The sequence below is a fragment of the Monomorium pharaonis genome, chromosome 8, assembly GCF_013373865.1.
Source record: "Monomorium pharaonis isolate MP-MQ-018 chromosome 8, ASM1337386v2, whole genome shotgun sequence".
Classification (NCBI taxonomy): Eukaryota; Metazoa; Arthropoda; class Insecta; order Hymenoptera; family Formicidae; genus Monomorium; species Monomorium pharaonis.
The window spans coordinates 19,273,391-19,291,752 of NC_050474.1; the positions used below are offsets into that span (position 1 = coordinate 19,273,391).

The following is an 18,362-nucleotide window of genomic DNA, read 5'->3' on the forward strand; positions in this document are numbered from 1 at the left end:
AGGATGATCGAGATCCAGCCGCCGCCCTTCCACCGCGACTCCTCGGGAATCCATAAAGTACCCATCATCCAACGGGGCAATTTGTTCTCCGGGAATTAATGCGCTTGCGATTTTTAATATCGACGTATCTCGAACGGAGGAAGAGGAATTTGGCGAGACGACCGTATAACGCCGGATAACGGAAGGTGATTTAACGTCACGGGGCGAGACTGCTTATCTATAATCCGACGGGCGGACGGTAAGTAAACGAAGCGGGAAACGAGAGAGAGAGAGAGAGAGAGAGAGAGAGAGAGAGAGAGAGTGAGTAAAAGAGAGAGAGAGAAAGAGAGAGGCGGCCGGGCGGGCATTCGATGCAAATTGGCAATTTTTCCTCGTACCGGCTCGCGGTAATCATTGGCAATTAGAGCGCGGGGGCATCCCTCCCTCGCCCTTCCCCCCCCCGCCGCCCCTGGGATAAATGTTATTTATGACTATGATTATCCGGGGCGCGCCTAGCCATTCGAAGGCTCGCCTAACTACGACCTCCCCGGCCGTCTAATTGGCTGTCGATTACTCCTGTTTGTACAAAATGCGGCACTTCGTCGTTTGCGAGCGCAAACGAGAAGCTCTCCCACCCGAATCATCGGATCATTTCGCCTCCTTTAACCGCCACACTCGTCACGCGTTACGAGCGCGGTTATTTGCAGTAAGCCAGAATAATTATAACCGCGCGGACGAGCAATTAACCGCACGTCGGACGAATCTGCGACTGTTGAACTCGAGACGAAAGGTAAAATATTTATAGTTTTATATGTATAATACAGAGGACATTCGGGTATACACACCAAAATATTCTCGTGCTAAGAAAAGCGGTTTTTACTACTTTCAATTTTCTTCATTTTACGGTTGTCTTTGCAAATAATATCTTCTTGACGAACACTCATCATTTACTTAAAAGCAATATTTGGTTATCCATTAATTAGCTAAAATAGACTTCTGTGTGCGCGCGCGTATATATTATACAAAAAAATAAATAGTAGAATTAAATAAATATCAGTGATTTCAAATAATTCATATGTACAAATTTATATATCGAATCTATTTAAGTTCATTATAAGCATTAAATTTATTTAGAATATATTCTGAACCTTGACAGTTTAATACTTCAACTCCAATATTAAGTTAAAATACCAATGCAATTCACTTGTCGCTTTGACTTTTCTATTTTATAATATTCCTCGAAAGAAATTATAAATTGTTTTCTCAAATATAATGATGTATTTTCTAAAATTTGTGACAAGTATATTTTTAAAAAGTGTAATCGCTTTTTTCGGCAGTAAAATTTATTTCTTTTTGTGTAGAATATACGCACGCGAATACGCACAAAACGCGAGGATTATAAATAGAATTGAGCGGATTAATAAATCGTCCAAATTGAAATTCATTCATCACATCCGTAGTGTATTATTTTTGCAAGCGTATTTATCCGGAACATCGTAATGTTTAAAACACCGTATCAAGTGTGGCGCACCTGTATATACCTACGCAGAATACCGTATCGTTTTAAATCCCATCACGAAAGGAACGAGCGAGCCGACGGGTGTGATTATCAGTATCTATTTACCCGTCGGAAGTGCGCATCGAATCGCGTTCTCTCCTCTCGTTACGCGGAATCGTTATTTCCGTTCGGGCTATCCCTCCCGCTGTTTAATCGCGAGCAAATTACCCCGTGGAATCGCAAAACTCCCCCGCGGCTACGTGCAACTTGCGAGAAACGAGCGTCATTATCTGCTCGCTAACAATTTTTCCAGGCGCCCTTTCGCGAAAAGGAGGGGAAAAAAGAAGGAGAGAGGAAAAAGGGACGGCGTAACGTCGCGCAGGTTTGCGTAAATCACGCAAATCACGTATTGTGCGGGGGGGGAGGGGCGGAATCCGGCGGTGCAGGAGGGAGGGAGAGAGGGAGAAAGAGAGTCGCGCGGCGGCTACTTTTCCGCGAGCGCGCGAGCGGTCTCTGAAACAATATTATTACTAAAAGCCGCCCCGCCGACTGTTTCTCGCGAGGTCCGCTCGCGCGCGAAGAGAAATGGCGGAGAGCGCGGACGACCGCACGGCGACGGAGAGGAGCGATTAATTAAAAGAGCAAAAACTGTTTTCATAAAATTCATTTGCGGAAATATGCGCCGACTGAAATAATATCCGGCCGCCGATGGGAGAAGCGCGTGTCCCGTCCCGGTACGGCGGCCGCACGCTGTCGCGTCGCATCCGAGTGTAAAAAAGAGCGAGGCGAATAAAAATGAAGGCCGTACGATGCAAAAGTTTTCGCTTTTTTTTTTTTTTGCACCCGCCGCAGTCGGAACGCGGACGCGTATGACGTATGCGTAAATGGGAGAGGGTCTCGTTTGGCTTGAGCTTCAAGTCGGCGTACTGATAGATAAATTTTGCTTCGAGATCGATCGCGTGTAATGAGAAGAAGGAATAACATCATTGACACCATCGATTTTGTGGCAATTATATCTCTTTCAAACAACCGTTAAATGACATGTCGAAATATAGAAACGTCGAATAATAAATTCTCACATTGTCACTTTAAAAACTGGGGTATCGAACCAGGATAGAAGACATAATGGATATTTAAAGATCTCACGTATTATCCTTTTAATTTTCAAGTGACATAAACACACTATTAATAAATATAAATGGGAAAAAATTCAAAAAGATATTGACGTATCATAAGAATAAGTACAATTATCGCTTTTGTGCTTTTTTTATTAAATAAATTAATTGAAATGTAACTTACGACTGAGAAATTCTATTTTTATCTTTATGTTCGTGGTATATAAAAAAACTTTGAATTTTTGTCTTTACACACACACACAATTGGTATAATATTTAATCCTGATTTATTTAAAAAAAAAATAGAAAAAATAGCATATTTACATGAAAAGTTCATCCACATTATTTAGACTTCAGGTTTATTTTTATTCATTATACATATATATGAATGTATTACTATTTTCAGAAATAATATTTTAATTATTACCTTGTGTTTTATTTCTTCCCTGCTTATATCTCTTCTTAATATTCTGAAAAATAAAATTTATAAATTCATTTAATAGCCGGTTATTATTTATGTTAAATAAATGGTTCAAACGTGTAATTTATCGATATACAATATTATTAATATATTGGATCTATAATTTCACAAGTGCATTTCTTTTATCTGCCTTCAAAGTGCTTTGCAAAAATTCCGACAGGTAATAATATATTTGTGTTTCAGGTAATAAAATATAATATATATTTAGAGGCATGCTTTTTTGCGAATATTATTCTATCATTTGTCACCATTTCTGTCAGCAAAATTTGTTTACCGTTCTATACATTTATCGCGAGATAAATTTAAAGCCACTAATGTATCTTGCAATTAGGATTCTGTCGTATAATAATATATCAAAATGCACTAATAATTGGTATGTCGATATAATGAGCTCTTTTGTCAGTTCTCTGTGTGTGTACGAATGTATGCGCAATAAATTGACGAATATAATTGACTGTACATCATTACTTAGATTAAATATAGATCCTAATCTATTTTCTAGCCCATTCATTTTAAAAGCAAATGGATATATGAAACGTTACATTTATCCGCAATATGTTGTCAACTTGATATATTTACAAAAAGCAATAATAGAACAAGAAAATAGGTATTCTCCTCCTCTTTTATTCTATTATTGTTTCCGGTGAATTTCATTTACACATAAAACTCACGAAATATGCATATTTAAAATATAACTAGACGTTGAATATCCGCGACTGTTAAATGCGTACTAAATTGTATTTATCGTTTAAATAGATTGCGGGATTCATTTAGATTTGCGACAGTTGACGAAGAATTTGAAAACGGCATCGGCTACTTTAGTACCGTGAGCACGCGATCAATAAAATCGAGTTAATGGATAATTAAAACACGATGAACCGTCCGGAAATGTATAACCTAGATTCAGTATTGCATCCACAATGAATTTCAAATACGTAAATCTTGCGAAATACATACGTACTAATAATAAACGCCCGATATATTATGGCTTCCTGTTACACGAATCGCTCGATTATTACGCGCTCTTGTTTTGAACCCGGTGCACAAGTCAACGAAAAATCTAAAGCGCGATCCGAGTCTACGGGCAGTCAAAGAATTATTTATCTATCGCGCGAAAAAAAATTATTCTACATACCTATCGAGTTATTCTTTTCTTATAGAAGAAAATCGCAAGGAAAAAATACATGACTATCGCGACGTGACATCGCGCTTCGAGTCAGGTAAGTAAATCGCGAAAAATATGTACTGCAGCAACTCACCTCGATATGAGATATCAATCGAGAGAGTTATTCGCTCAGTAATCAAACAATCGTAACCGCAATATTCTCCTGCGTATACAAGCTCTCGCCTCGATCGCGTTTAAAAGGACAATAACACCTACGCGCCGTTCGCTCGGTCCACGGCCACGTAAACGGTAGCGCAGTGACCTTGCGTAAACAAAAACAACGCGCGCATTGAATATTCCTCCGTAACGGAGGTTGACAAAAACAACAGCTCGGTGATCAGCGCATGGCGTGATGTAATTGTGTATCGATGCTATGGTGGCTACTTATCGAAACTAATATTCTACAAATTTCCTTCTTTTTTTTTACAAGCTTTTTTTTACAAGAGCATTGTAATTAGTTGTAATATTTATATATAAATCATCTTTCTAATAAACAATCACACAAATACTTTCTAGAAGTGTTATGTGCAAGAGTTAAAAAAATTTTTTTTTATCTGTAAAAGTAATATTAACTCAGATTGTGTCGTGGCTCAAAGTGTGTGAAGGTGCTGAAAGACAATGTTTGTATAAAATGTCTGTATCAGACGCATTAAAAATTGAGAATTGTCAATTAAAGATTATAATTCAATCAATTAAAATGAAACGGATTAAAATTCCTAAATTATGTGATTGACCAAATTTTTATTTTCAATTCACAATGCTCAACTCCATTGCGTTATTTGATTAAGAAATTTACTTATATTTGACTTAAGAAATGTAAATAGAGAGACTGTGAATCATTTTCTCGTTGTAATTTTTATACAGGCAATAAATAGTTTTTCAACAATGCTCGAATTCGGATGCCCACATCACACTATAAGCATTTTATCGAATTTTCCATAAATAAATAAGTTGTCAAAGAAAATAAGAAAGATTATAAGAAACTAAAATAAAATTAATAAATAAAATATTTATCTTTTTAGAATATAAAGTTTTTTCTAATTTAATTTAAATTTTTATTCAATATTATTTCTTTCGTGGTATTTGAATCTCATGAAGGGAGACCGGGAAAATGTGTTTATTATTCTTCATGTGAAATAAAAATAAACAAATGCACAAAACTGACTATAAAATATGATAACTCTTAATAATTAAATGTATGGTTTTATTTTCTCTTTTATATGTATCCATCTTCCCAAATGTATCTCTTCAGAATTAAATATTGTATAAATATTGTATAAATATTGTATAAGTAATGCTAAATAACATATTTTCCTTGATATGTTATAACTATAAGAAATAGTTATAACTAAAGATATAAATAAGAAATTTTTCAATCAAATAATATATTCATATTAAACCATCTAATGAAGATACTTAAAAATGACAATTATTTATTTTTATGAAGTTCTAAATAATAAAATTTTTTAACATATAATAAAATGTCATCCAGTGCACATATTTATATTAAAATTAATTGCATTATTTAAAAAAAATAGAATATATATTTAACAGATAAATAGTATTCGGAAAGACTCAGTTCCTAAATTGCTAACAAGCAGAATAGAAATATTGCGGATAAATTCGTAAAAAAAATGAAATGATGAGATTTTATACGCGTTTGCGAGAAGAGATGCAGAAACTGAAGGATACTATCGTGTCTTGTTCTATTTTTCTGTGATAGAAAAAGGCATCCGTATGTAGCCGCGGTATATTGCACAGTAATTTCGCGACCGATAACACGTATTGTTGGCTACGTTCCCGCGTATACAACAAAACGCAGATACGAACTCCGGTACGAACTTCCGTACGCTCTCACAACGTGAGATCATTCATCTAACTGACTGAATGAAAAATGTATAGTTTGCGGTGCGCCGCGCGCGAGTCTATACAGCCCGTGAATGAAAAGTCTACGCTTAAAGTGCCAATAACTGCATCTCTACGCGTGCATCCGTCTGCGCGTATCGAGCGTTAAAATAACCACCTGTCCACCGTCGATGCAGCTCCCCACGAAGTAGCTCGTTCCGACTACACGAATCGAAACGTCAAGTACCAAAGTATCGATATTCTAATAACGATATAATAATTGCATATAATAATAACTATGACGGTGCAGATCGATACACACGGAAAAATACCAAGAAAAGCGATTAATTAATTCAATCAATTTTTTTTCTAAGTGACAATTCTTTTTAATTTGAAAGAATATAAATTCTTTTCTTAGCATATAAATATATCTTTTTAAAACAGTGCGATGAGTTTATTTTAAGATAATGATAAAGGAAATATTCTAAATGTCTCAGCAACTTTTATCTTTTATACTAATACATTTTTCTTAGCCCAATTATGAAAGGATGAACTGTTGCACATCAATTTGCAGTCTGAGATGTAATATCAACATTCTACTTCGGTTACAGTGAGTCAAACGAATCCTCCGTCCGTGCACTCACATCCCACCATTCGCCCTTTCCTCTCATCGCCAATTCACTCGTAAAAAGAATCTCTCCTTTCTGAATTCCGAGTTTCTTCCTCGCTTGCAGCAAGGCATCCCTCGCACCCGCGTTTTACTTTCCGCCTTCATCATTTCGCGAGCCGAACGCGCGGCCAACGGCGACGCGTGATTTAAGCGGGCGTAAAAGCGGCCGTTAAAAAACAAGAAAGCTCCTTAACTCCCACTTTGATTGGGCAACTCGGTTTATTAAAACGTCGCGCGCGCGCGCGCGCGCGACACACACCGGCCTTTCTCTTTTCGTTTTCCTCTCTCCTTATTTTTTCCACGTTTCTCTCGTTTTCGCGACGTTAACTTCCCGAATATATACCGAGAGGCCGTATTATTTAGCTGTGCTCTCTTCCGCGCCTGCCCTTTTCTCTCCGTCGAGTTTTACTGCTCCTTCGGCGCGGACGGCCCTAGCGATACCATATTCGACCCTTTCGTTAATGACACTTCTCGAGACGCGAATTTATCTTTGCGAGCTCGTTAACGACGGTATTAAGCGGTCGTCCAGAAGTAACCGAAACAATGTGGCAAAAGTGGCTGGGTGAGTAGTTTCGATTGAGCCCTGAGAATAACGTGTAAATGACAAGAACAATCTGCTCTTCGTATAACGTCAAGTCGTATAAAAATAAAGAGTTGCGCAACGGTACACAAGAAAAAACAATTTTACTGTGATATTTAAGAGCCGAGGTACAAATCAGATACAAATCAGAAATTTTGTGTTTAATTATGGAATAATTTTATATTAGAATATTTTACATTCTTTAAATTTAATAAACCGTTTTGTTCAACTATTCCGAAGCATATATTTCTTTGTCTCTAATAAATTTTATTAAGTCTAAAGAAATGTGTATAAAATTTATTAAAAGGAAAAAATATATGCTTTAGAATAGTCGAACAAAGCTGTTTATTAAATCTAATGAAATCTTTCTCTCTGTGTATAGTTAATTATTTAATAATAAAAGTATGTGTAAAATAAGTGCTTGAGATTAAGGTGTTTCCTCTGCAGATATGTGAATTCGTCTTATAATATCTATTATTATAATTAATAATGGCGAAACTACTTTATTTAGGTTATCACCGTGGCTCCGTAATTTCCCTAGCATTTCTCGGGTTTTAGGTTTAAACGGGATTAGCATATCTCTCCGTATCCCACGAGAACACGCGACACTTCGACTTATATTTAAGTCTCGGTTACAATTTACATAATATAAGATTTAATCTCGGGGCCCGTGTGTCGGGCAGAATTCCATGATTATTCATCGCATTCCGCGATTACATCGCGCTTCCATTTAGTTGTATACAACGCGAGTTTTTTCCCTTAACGAGAGAATAATCCGGCGGTTATCTTGACCGCGTAATCGCGTAAGCGAGAGTCGCGCGTTTCGCCGAAAGTATTCTTACCCTCCACATCCGTCACTCTCTCTCTCTCTCTCTCTCTCTCTCCCTCTTCGCTTTCTCCCTTCCTCCTTCTCCGCCTCCCTCCTCTATCGTGTCTCTCTTCTGTAATATTAATTAATAAGGCAACTTCCGTCGGACGAGATACTTGCTGCTAATTAAGAAATACCTACCGCGCGCTCTTTTCCAGCGCGCCGGGGCGAGGAGGTGGAAAAATAAGAGATAGAAATTCCACGCTGCTCTGGCACCCTTGAAACGAGGTAAACTTAATCCTCAGCCAAGTTAAACCAACTGCTAAGCTTTTCATTATGCCGGGAGCGAACGAGGAAGGGGGGAGGGGGAAGGGATGAGCGGAACTCGAGGTTGTGGGGCACCGCTTTTTCGTTAATACCGGAAAACTCGCGCTATCGCGTTTTCGCGATAATCGAGCGGCGCAAATACGTGAAATCGACGTTTCTGATTGTGATCTTGTTCAGAGCTTTTGTTTCTAAAAATACGTACATTTTGCGAACATTCGTGAATAGAATTCAAGTCTCTATCTGTTAACGTTTATACACGGAGAGAATTTTCCCTTAAAAATTACCCTGAAAATCGTGGTAATTGTGAAACAATGTAAACGATTTTCAGGGCAATTTTTAAGAGAAAATTCTTTCCTATAAGAGTAAATAACTAAAAATAAATAAAATATAAGATGAAAGTAAATGTAAGAAATAAACGGCGGAAGAGGCTAAGCGTAAACGAGTCGATCGGATCAATCCTCACGGCAATCGGGCTATCGCCTGCCCCCGTATCGCTTCCGCGTGAGATTTCCCGCGAGCGAGATTACGAGCGCGCGCTTAGGGCTACTCGCCTAAGGACATAATTTCGCACCGGCGGAACGGTTTCCTAGGAAGCTTGATGCGTCCCAGGAGTGCCCTCGCTCGGAGTGATGTTTTTCTCCGTGATGAGGGCGAAGGCTCGGCGACGCGACGCCGAGGAAGAGGCGCGCGAGGCTTCGAATTCGCGCGCGCGGAAGGCGACGAAAAGTTTTACGAGCGCGCCAGGCGGCACCGGGCGGCTGGTTTGAATTGCATCAATTAAAAAAAGCCGTTCCGCAAAAATTCCATAACGCCGCGTCGCGCCGGGAGAGAGCTGGCTGGCGGACGGTTGAGGGGTGCACGATGGGGGAGGAGGGTTGCGCCCGCGCCGCGTCAAATGTCCGCGAGCTTTTCCACGTTTCCGCGCGCGCGCCGCGCGGATAGAGCGCCCTTTTTATTCGCCCGCGACCGATAACGGCCGAGCCTGCCCACGCGACTTAGGCATCACTCGTAATTAATCCACGCATTTCCCGGCCATTATTAATTGACGGGCCCGTTAAATGAATTTTACCGCAAAAATGCCAAATAAATTTTACGCGCACCGCGGCGAAAATCCATACGCGCGTGGCTGCGTGAACGCCGCGCGTTAGCATATATACGCGTATATAACGCGTAAGGAAACACGTCGGCGATATAAATCGATCGAACGGCACCCCGCGCGACGGGGTGTAACATTCGAGGAATTTATTAGTACGTTTCAGTATAAGGATTCCCGTCGCTTTTGCACGGTGTTCCCAGAAAAGGGTCGATGTCTCCCAGTCTCGATACTTATTGTGTGTGTCGCTACCGGCTACGGAGAGGCGAATAACGTAACAACGATATGTACGAAAGTATGCATACGTAAGCGGAAGTCAAAGCATCCGAACTATCTTTTCATTTTGCTTTGTTCCGCGCGGGGCCGGGATGTGTGCATATGAAAATATGTGAAAAGGGTCGTCTATCTTGCGCGCGAGGGCGAGTGGGAAAATGTCGTCAGTCGGACAAACAATTCCCCCGCGACTGTCGTCACGCGCTCGTACACGTAACAGAAAGGGGTGGATTTAAAAAGGACGCCGGCGGAGGATCGACAGCCTCGGCTAGAAGCGCTTCAGCGACACGAGCGACGGCGATAATATTCATAATTTGCGCGATTAATATCGATACATTTTGTTGAAACGTAATGCCTTTTTTTTTTCTTTTCGTCGTAAAGACACGCGACCTACGCATGCAGAAGCTGAATCCCTGCTTTCAAAAACTTCGAGATAAAAAAATACGACAATAATTTCTCAGAACAAAGCACCGGAATGAGCCTCGAAACTCGTCACTATGATATATTTTCGCGCGTAAAGAGGACGCGGAAAACGTCGTCGCGCTGACGGCGGGCCGGAAAAAGAAACTGTTTCCTCTCAATGGCCGTGGCGTTTTCATAAAAAGTAATTTGATTAGCCCGAGTCATTGCTCACGAGGCTGAAGTAATCTCGGGCGGAACTAGGCGAACAAATACCACTTAATTGCTTTATGGTCTTTTCGCGTAAGGGAAAAGAATCTCGACTGCGTCGCGAAAGGCGCTCGGCGGGGAAGTTCAAAGGCTTCGTCGCGAGAAAGACGAGAGAAGGAGGGAGGGGGAGCGAAGCCTTTGAAAAATCACGGGGGTGAGAAACTTCGTTACCTGTCCCCGCTAAGAACCGAGCGCTTTTTCTACCGCGCGACTCGCAACACATTCGGAAATAAATTATTTAATCATTGCGTTGAAGAAAAAGAAAGGAAGAACGAGAGGTGAGCTTATTGTGTCACGAAAAAGAAGCACTTTTGTGCACGACAATGAGACCTTTAATGGCATGTCTTGTATGTCAAAAGTTCAATTTGATTATGTAAGGGGAAGAATTTAGAGGACTGGCTTTACGATATTAACATCATTTCATTTTTAAAGAATTGGAATAATATAAAAAAGCGAAGGTAAAAAGCGAAGTTAGTTTTTCTTCTGAGATATTAGGAGATAAATATCCGAAAAACAAAATCCGGTATAGTTAGAGTGGAAATTTCTTCGACCCGTGTAACAATAATTAACTTTAGCCGCGTCGCTTTATTCGATTTGCAATCGAGTCAATAACGAGCCAATCTTTCCCGCGAATTAGCTTGAAGTTGAAATCCACGTAGCGATAAGAATAATCATCCCATGTAAATCTCATTTGTCATAATCGAATCGCGGACTCAATTTCGCCAAATTTTCAACATCCGGCGGACTCGCGCTTGCAGGTCGTTATAAGTAATTCACGTAACTGACAGCGGATTACGTTATCCGCTGGGAATAGCTTCGAGAGTGCGTGAGATGCGCGGCTGGAAAATTTCGACTTTTATTATTACGGAACTTTGTCAGTTCGAAGATCTTCATCGAATCGTAACTTGCTCTCCTTACGTGACATTAGACAGACGACTACTCAGGCCACTCGGTCTATCGACGATTTCTCTCCCTCCTGCTCTCTCTCTCTCTCTTTCTCTCTTTCTCTCTCGAAAGGAGGGTGGGCGATTCTTCCGCGGGAGTTCTTGAATGAATCGAGCAATCTTGAGGTCCTTTGTTTTCGAGAACTGCCACTTGTAAATATAATTACCCCGCCGCGTACCGCCCTCTCCCTTTGGCTCGCCCTGCGCGCCGCCGTTCCTACTTTCCCTCCCTTCCGCCGCTGTGTCTAATTTGATTCCGCGGTTGTTTTCACCCATCCCCACCCCCCCCTCACCCTCGCCAGCCCTCTCCCGGATCTCTCCTTCCCGCCTAAACCGCCACAGAATACTTCCTCTCCGCCCCCCCCGGCGTTCCGTTCTGTTCTGGGCGCTTCGCCCACGCATTGTCTCTTGTCTCTTCATTCAAATTACCCTCGGCTTTCCCATTCTCGCGCCGGTACAACTCGCTGCCGTAGCCCCTTCCTCCCCCTCCCTCCCGTTCCGGGCCTCCTGTCCCTATTCCTCGCGCACCAGTCTCGCAGTTTTCACCCTTATTGTTGCGGTTTTATTGAATCCGCTGCGCATTGTCTGCGCGCGAGCGAGAAACGCGGTTTTCTGTTGTTCAAAGAAAATTGGCGCGCCCGGTTCGAAAATGTACCCTCCCCCTCCCCCTCTCCCTCCTTTCCGCCGTCACGCTCTTCACCGTTCATCTTTCGGCCAGTCGCGCGACCCGCCCGCTCCAGATCAGATTTCACGGCTGCGTAAATGTGGTAAAAGGATCGACGACGTAACATCGTTGCACATCTTTCGTCCGTCGCCGTAGTCGCGTCGTCGTGCGTGGAATCGCATTTGTGCGCGATTTTTACAAAAAAAAAGTCCGCGCGCCAAACGAGCGGAAACGGGGCGTTTTTGTCGCGAATCTTTTAGAAGCTTAACTTGCTAAATAATTCTCCGAAAGGTAAATTACGAGTACAAAGTAAATTATAATGTAAAACGACATCGTGCGTTTGTGCGGCCGATTAATTTATCGCGGGAACTGGGACATGTGAATTTCAGAGGGGAGCGGGGGAGGGAAGAGGCACGTTCGTCGATACGCGAATCGCCCTTTACCCGACTATTTTTCTACGTAAGGAACGGTATTTTACGCATGATATATGTCGAACGACACTTGATCAAAGATTCTTTTATTACAAAGCGCATTGTTTCACGGATTTAATGAAATACTCTTTACAAAAGCGTAGGACAAAATGTGTCGCGAGCCGTATTTGAATCTCTCGCCGAGAATCCATAAGTTCGTTTCGGGGAAACAGCGGAAGAGGGCGAGGGAGGGGGGGGGAGAGGGGAAAAAAAGGGCGCTTAATAGCCGTCAGCCTCGTGGCTGTTGACTCGTGTAATGAAAATCAAGAGTAATCGAGAGGGCGATGGCTTTTGTCGGGGACGCATGAATTTCGACGGACGACCATTAATTATTCGAAATTAAATATCCTTCGCCGGCTTTAATTAAAATGTTTACGATATCGTTCAGCCGGGGCTTATCGGCGACATTTCGCGCCGTTGATATATCAAAAACAGAACGAAATCATTTCGTCACGAGAAGCGCGCGCCGGCGATATTTTCCGCTCGCATACTCGGTCTGCATGGACCGTAAAAAAAAAAATATATATTGTGTTGTCATAAAAAGTATTTCGATCAGCTAGTAACGACATCGGAATCCAGGCCGACATCTCACCGTGCTCGCGCGTCGGACCCTTCGTCTCTCGATTTCTTACTACAAAATCGACTAATGCAATTATATCCGCCCGGTCGCGGGTAATATTTCCGTAATTAAAATTCCGTCCTTGCCCGGAATAAAGAGCGAGAGAGAGAGAGAGGGAGAGAATCGGTCCTTCAACCTCCAGCATCGCGCGCTGACTCTAGCGAGCAAACGATTCTTGTTTGTCTTGCAAACAAAGGGTTTCTCGCGAGGGTCGGGGAAACGTCGCGGGGAGGATGACGGCGGTTCGTGGAGAGAAGGAGGAGGAAGAGGAGACGCGGCGCGGTGGAAAACAGGGGCGGAATTATTACATCTTTTGTCCGAAGGCTCGAATCGCCCCGTTTGCGGAATTGCGCGCGATCGCGATTCAGCCGGTGCGATTGCGGACGCCGAATGCCGCGCGTGTGTACGCGGCGCCCGGTACGGCCGAGAGAGGCCTTTTGTTAGTTTTGACTAATTTCCACCGCGCGGGTAATCTGCTTCAATTCGGACGCTTATCCGAGGTTATTCCGTATGAATACTATGAAGGTATATATGTCTCACGTTCCTATAACGAAAATCTTGGCGTTTCTTGCATTTATCTCTTTGCCTATGGCAAGATGGCTCCTGATCCTCTAAAAGTCACGTCGTTGTACCGTTATTTTAAAAGAAGGTTTTCCAAATTTTATTCAAGAATATCTTGCAAGTGAAGAATCTATCGATGTCTCATTTTTTTCTGCATAGAGATCTTAAATTTTGTTGATTAATTTATTTTCATATTTACGTGTGAAAAGTGAACTAATATGCAACGTAGTGAGTGCTGGAGGATTGATCACGCATCAAATATTGCAGCAATAAAACGCTCTCTATTTTCATATTTCCATTCACGCAGATCCTTAAGATCATCCCTCCCTTCTATCCTCCCTATTATATCATTACAATAATGAGGTAACCTCTGCATTAAAATGTATATTTTGCACCTCTCTGTGGACAGATAGCGCGTTAAATTAAACCGCGGCGTTCGTAATTCAAAAATTTTTAATAATATAAATCGAACGCGAAAGTTGCGCGCCCCGCGATTTATTGTTAAAAGCCGGGCGCGCTTCACCATCGGACAATTAAACGGGATAGATCGCCGCGGCGGCGGCGGACTTTAAAATTTAATACCAATTTGACGCTTGTGCCGCACCGTCGCCGATCTCTACACCCCTTCCGGGCGAGTTTAATTCTTGTAGGTCCCATCGGTGACTTTATCGCGAGAAATTGCCACGCTCCGGAAACCGTCGTTACAGCATCGTTACCGTAAGAACTTACTGCGGGCATTGTTACGGCTAATGGTACCGAACTTGGTTAACTTTCAGTTTTACCACCGATTCGGATTAAGAATTTATGGTAACGACTGGTTCTCGGTCTATTATCCACCGCGAAGGGAGACGTTGCGCTTTCCATCGTCGCGCTTTAATTACGACACACTCGTACAGTATTATTTTTCCGTCTACGGGAGAGAAAGAGAGAGAGAGAGAGACAGAGAAAGGGCGTTACATCGCGTTAGGAGAAACGCTCGTTGTGTTACGCCATGTAAGCACTTTCGTCTTGAAATTGATACAGATCGTCGCGTATCTGTTACGATGAAGCATTAAGGCTCTATCACGTGTCGAACATTTTTTTTTGTAAGATTAATATAGATAAAAAAATCTTCCTTACCAACTTTTACATTCTACACGTGCTCATATTTTTCTTAATATAAAATATTCCATGAGAAAGTTTCGAGGTACTCTCGCGTTCCTCTTCCTCCCGCGTTTTTTTTTTCCCCAGCTCTCGCAACAGCGCGATAGGGGTTTAAGAGCGAACAAAAACACCGTCGCCGGCCGAAGGAAAGATGCGAGTCTCGTGTGTCATCTAATCCGAGGACCTCTCTCGCCGACAGGCAATTGCATTAACGAAGAAACATGGCGCGACACAGAAGCGAACGCGCGATCAGAGGCCAGAAGTTATAACTCGCCTCGACTCTCTATTTTTATCCTACCCGTCCGCCCCCGCCTTCCCTCCCCCCCTCTCTATCCGTCCGAAAGTACACCCGTGGCGTGGCAACTTCTTCGCAGTCGGCTAACTTCTGCTAATAATGGCGAGACATTAATTTCGTGCGATTGGGCCCGGCGGACGGCCGCGACAAAGGCAACAAACGGGGATAGCGCGGCGTGGTGGAGGACGAGGGGGTGAAGAAGACCGGGGGAATCGGGGATGAGATGATCCTCTCTCGTTTTCTCCTTGGCGAGTCCTTCCTCGAGCTGGCGAATCCTCCCTCGTTCGAGCATTCGGATTCTCTCTACAGCGGGAGAAAGAGCAGGGAGTGAGGGAGGGGGAGGGGGATACGTTTTAACCCTTCTTCTTTACGCCGTGGCCGTATAATCCTTCCCTCTCCTCCGAAAACGGAGCGGTCGGTATAATCGCGCCACACTGCTGTTCCCGTGGGAGCTGTTGCTCCCGACACGATTCTGCGAAGGACGAAAACGACGAAAAGTTTAATGAGTCCGCCCACCGCGCGTTTTCGGCCGCTAAGATTGCGGCTGCCGACATTCCCTTACGACCTCCCGATTTGTAAGGCACGTGAGACACCCCCTTGTTGCGCGCCGATCGGCCGATCGATACTGGGCTTTCTTATGTCAGTCAAATTGAGATAAAACTGAATCTCTAGAAATTGAGAGAAGAGATTCCATGAAAGACTAGACGCGAATTAAAAACACGTTGAGAAAATCGTGAAAAGCTTGCGGTAACAACCAAGTAAAAATTAGATCTAATGTCCCACAGCAAACGAGACAACTGAAAAGGCGTGATAATTCTATGAATGAAGAGAGGACGAATTTCTAGTAAATCCATTCGCGCCAATTAGAAGACAACTGGAAGAAGATTAAAGACCTTTTTTTATTTCTTTGCCGTGTGTCGCTAAAGCGTATTATTAGTATTTTATCCTTTTCGCCTCGAGATCGATTAACGAGCGTCATATTGTCCGCACATCCGGCGAAGTTGAATTGATTGATTAGATATCGAAGGATAATCATCAATCATCCGCGCTTGGCCGTCGCGGTGCGAAACAATTGCGTCGAATACGTCCTATAATCGATTGCATATCGAAACCCGTGGACAGCGCAAAACGGCGATAAGAGATCCGCGTCGAGGATCCAGCGTCGGACATTCCGCGGCGCGAAAGCCACTAGACGCTAATGGGCCGTCTTAAATATGTAAGAGTGGCCTGCCCACCGGGTGCGGGGTAACAATAAACCAACACTCAAGACATCCCGGGACACAATGCCAAGTCGCACCCTTCGCGCTAACGATCTCACCTACGAACTCCCTGCGTTGAGCTCTGCATCCACGTGATGCCCGATGCGAAAATTTCTTTCTGCTCTTGCTTGTAAAATTATTGTATGTATTTTTGTTATTATCATAGAATGATGTCTGTGTGACAGCAAGGTGGGAAGTAACACGTTATCGTTGCAATTATTATACTCTTCTTTTTTTTAGTAATGGTACATGGAGAGATATTTTTATATTTACTATACTTTTTAATAAAATTTACTATACTTTTAGTAAATTTTACTGAAAGTATTAGTAAATTTCACTATACTTTTAATAAATTTTTTACCAAAAAGTATAGTAAAATTCCTCGAAATCACACATTATTCCACAATTACCAGATTTTAAGGGTAAATTTTTAAAGAAAATTCTCCCCGTGTAATGAATCTTACAGTTACTTTTTACAGTTGGAGCCTACTTGCGACAATTAACCATTTGTGTACGTGTTCGATGTTCAGCTGGTATTCATAGTCCGTTGCATTTTGCGGCGTGCGTTTTTATTCAAAGCAATAATTATTCACGGTAAACGGACCATCTCAATAAGAACTTAGCACATTTTCTTTTCGAGACGAACGATAGGGAAGTCCGCGACCCCGGCACATCATAAGAGCTAACAATGATGGAAATATTAGTTCTTAAAGCCGCACGGGGTGTCGTTAACGACTCTCTCTCTCTCTTGGAGTAACGGCTCGCGACGTTGCGAGAAGTTGCCGCTCCCTCGACGCCCGTCGAATTTCTTTACAAATTTTCCGCGCATTATATCTCTTTCTCTTTTCTTTTTCTTCTTTCTCTCTCTCTCTCTTTCTCTCTCTCTTGCACACACGAACGGCAGTTATAACTTCTCACAACTTCCCTTCCTATTGTACTATCGCGGCGAGCTGACGGGAAAAAGGACTGCGCGCGAATGAACTTCGCTTTTCGGAGTTACATCTTAATCATGTCGTTCACCCTCTTCCCGAATGTCTCGGCGTAAAAATATATGCGTGAAATACGTATATACAGAAGGAAACTCCAATAAACATGATAATAAAACGCGTCAGATTCTGCTAAATACGTATAGTAGAAAAAACATTTTGTCCGTACAATATGTTACTAATATTATTCAGGTTAATTTAATATAATGTAATTATATTATTTAAATATTTTGTTTTAAAGATCTAACAATTTTCAGAATTAAAATAATATTATTTATGAATAAAGAATTGAATGACAAAAATAATGTAATTTTAAAACATAAATTCTAAGATTAATGCAGATATATGTTACATTTAACACGAATTTCCCAACTATGTATACTTTATATGTTAATCTCGAATGCTACTGTAATTCATCCAAATGCTAATTCAAGTTTTTTAATAGTTTTCCTCATTAAAAGTGTGTGATAGCTTAAAATAACATTTAATAAGACTTCTTTACATTAAAGTAATTTTATACAGTTAACACTTCGCAAACCTAAAGTTGCAATGTGTCAGACAAAAAAGTATAAAAGATTGTTAATTACGTGGGTGAATTCCCCCTCCCCTAAAAATATATTAATATTCGGAAAAAAAAACCATATGTGAGTAGTTGAAGAAATGCCGAGCAAACTCGACGAGAAACTTGAAGCGAAGAGCCGCAATTGTCGCAAGGCAGCAATCGAAATTTCGATAAATATAACATAACGCATATAAACGAAATCAAACTTTTCGGGCAAGTAGCTATCCTTAAATTCGTTGTTTGCGCGAAGCGGCCGAGCGGTAACGCCGAAACATTATAAATTTAAGCGCTTTTAGCGAAAGCTACGTTAGGTCACAACCGTTTCGCACGCAAGCTGCACTTTGCATGCCGCATTC

At 41.8% G+C, this 18,362-nt stretch overlaps 1 protein-coding gene across 2 annotated transcripts in view; it reads right to left on the minus strand.

Moving 5' to 3' along the window:
- LOC118646898 overlaps positions 1 to 18,362 on the minus strand; it is a 260,967-nt gene that overhangs the window by 239,234 nt on the left and 3,371 nt on the right. Inside the window, exon 2 of one of the 2 annotated variants that reach the window (XM_036290808.1) lies at positions 3,020 to 3,062. The exons of the other annotated variant lie outside the window; for it this stretch is intronic. The gene's annotated coding sequence lies outside the window, so the exon portion shown is untranslated. The remainder of the gene's footprint in view (positions 1 to 3,019; positions 3,063 to 18,362) is intronic. 2 annotated transcript variants of the gene reach the window in all.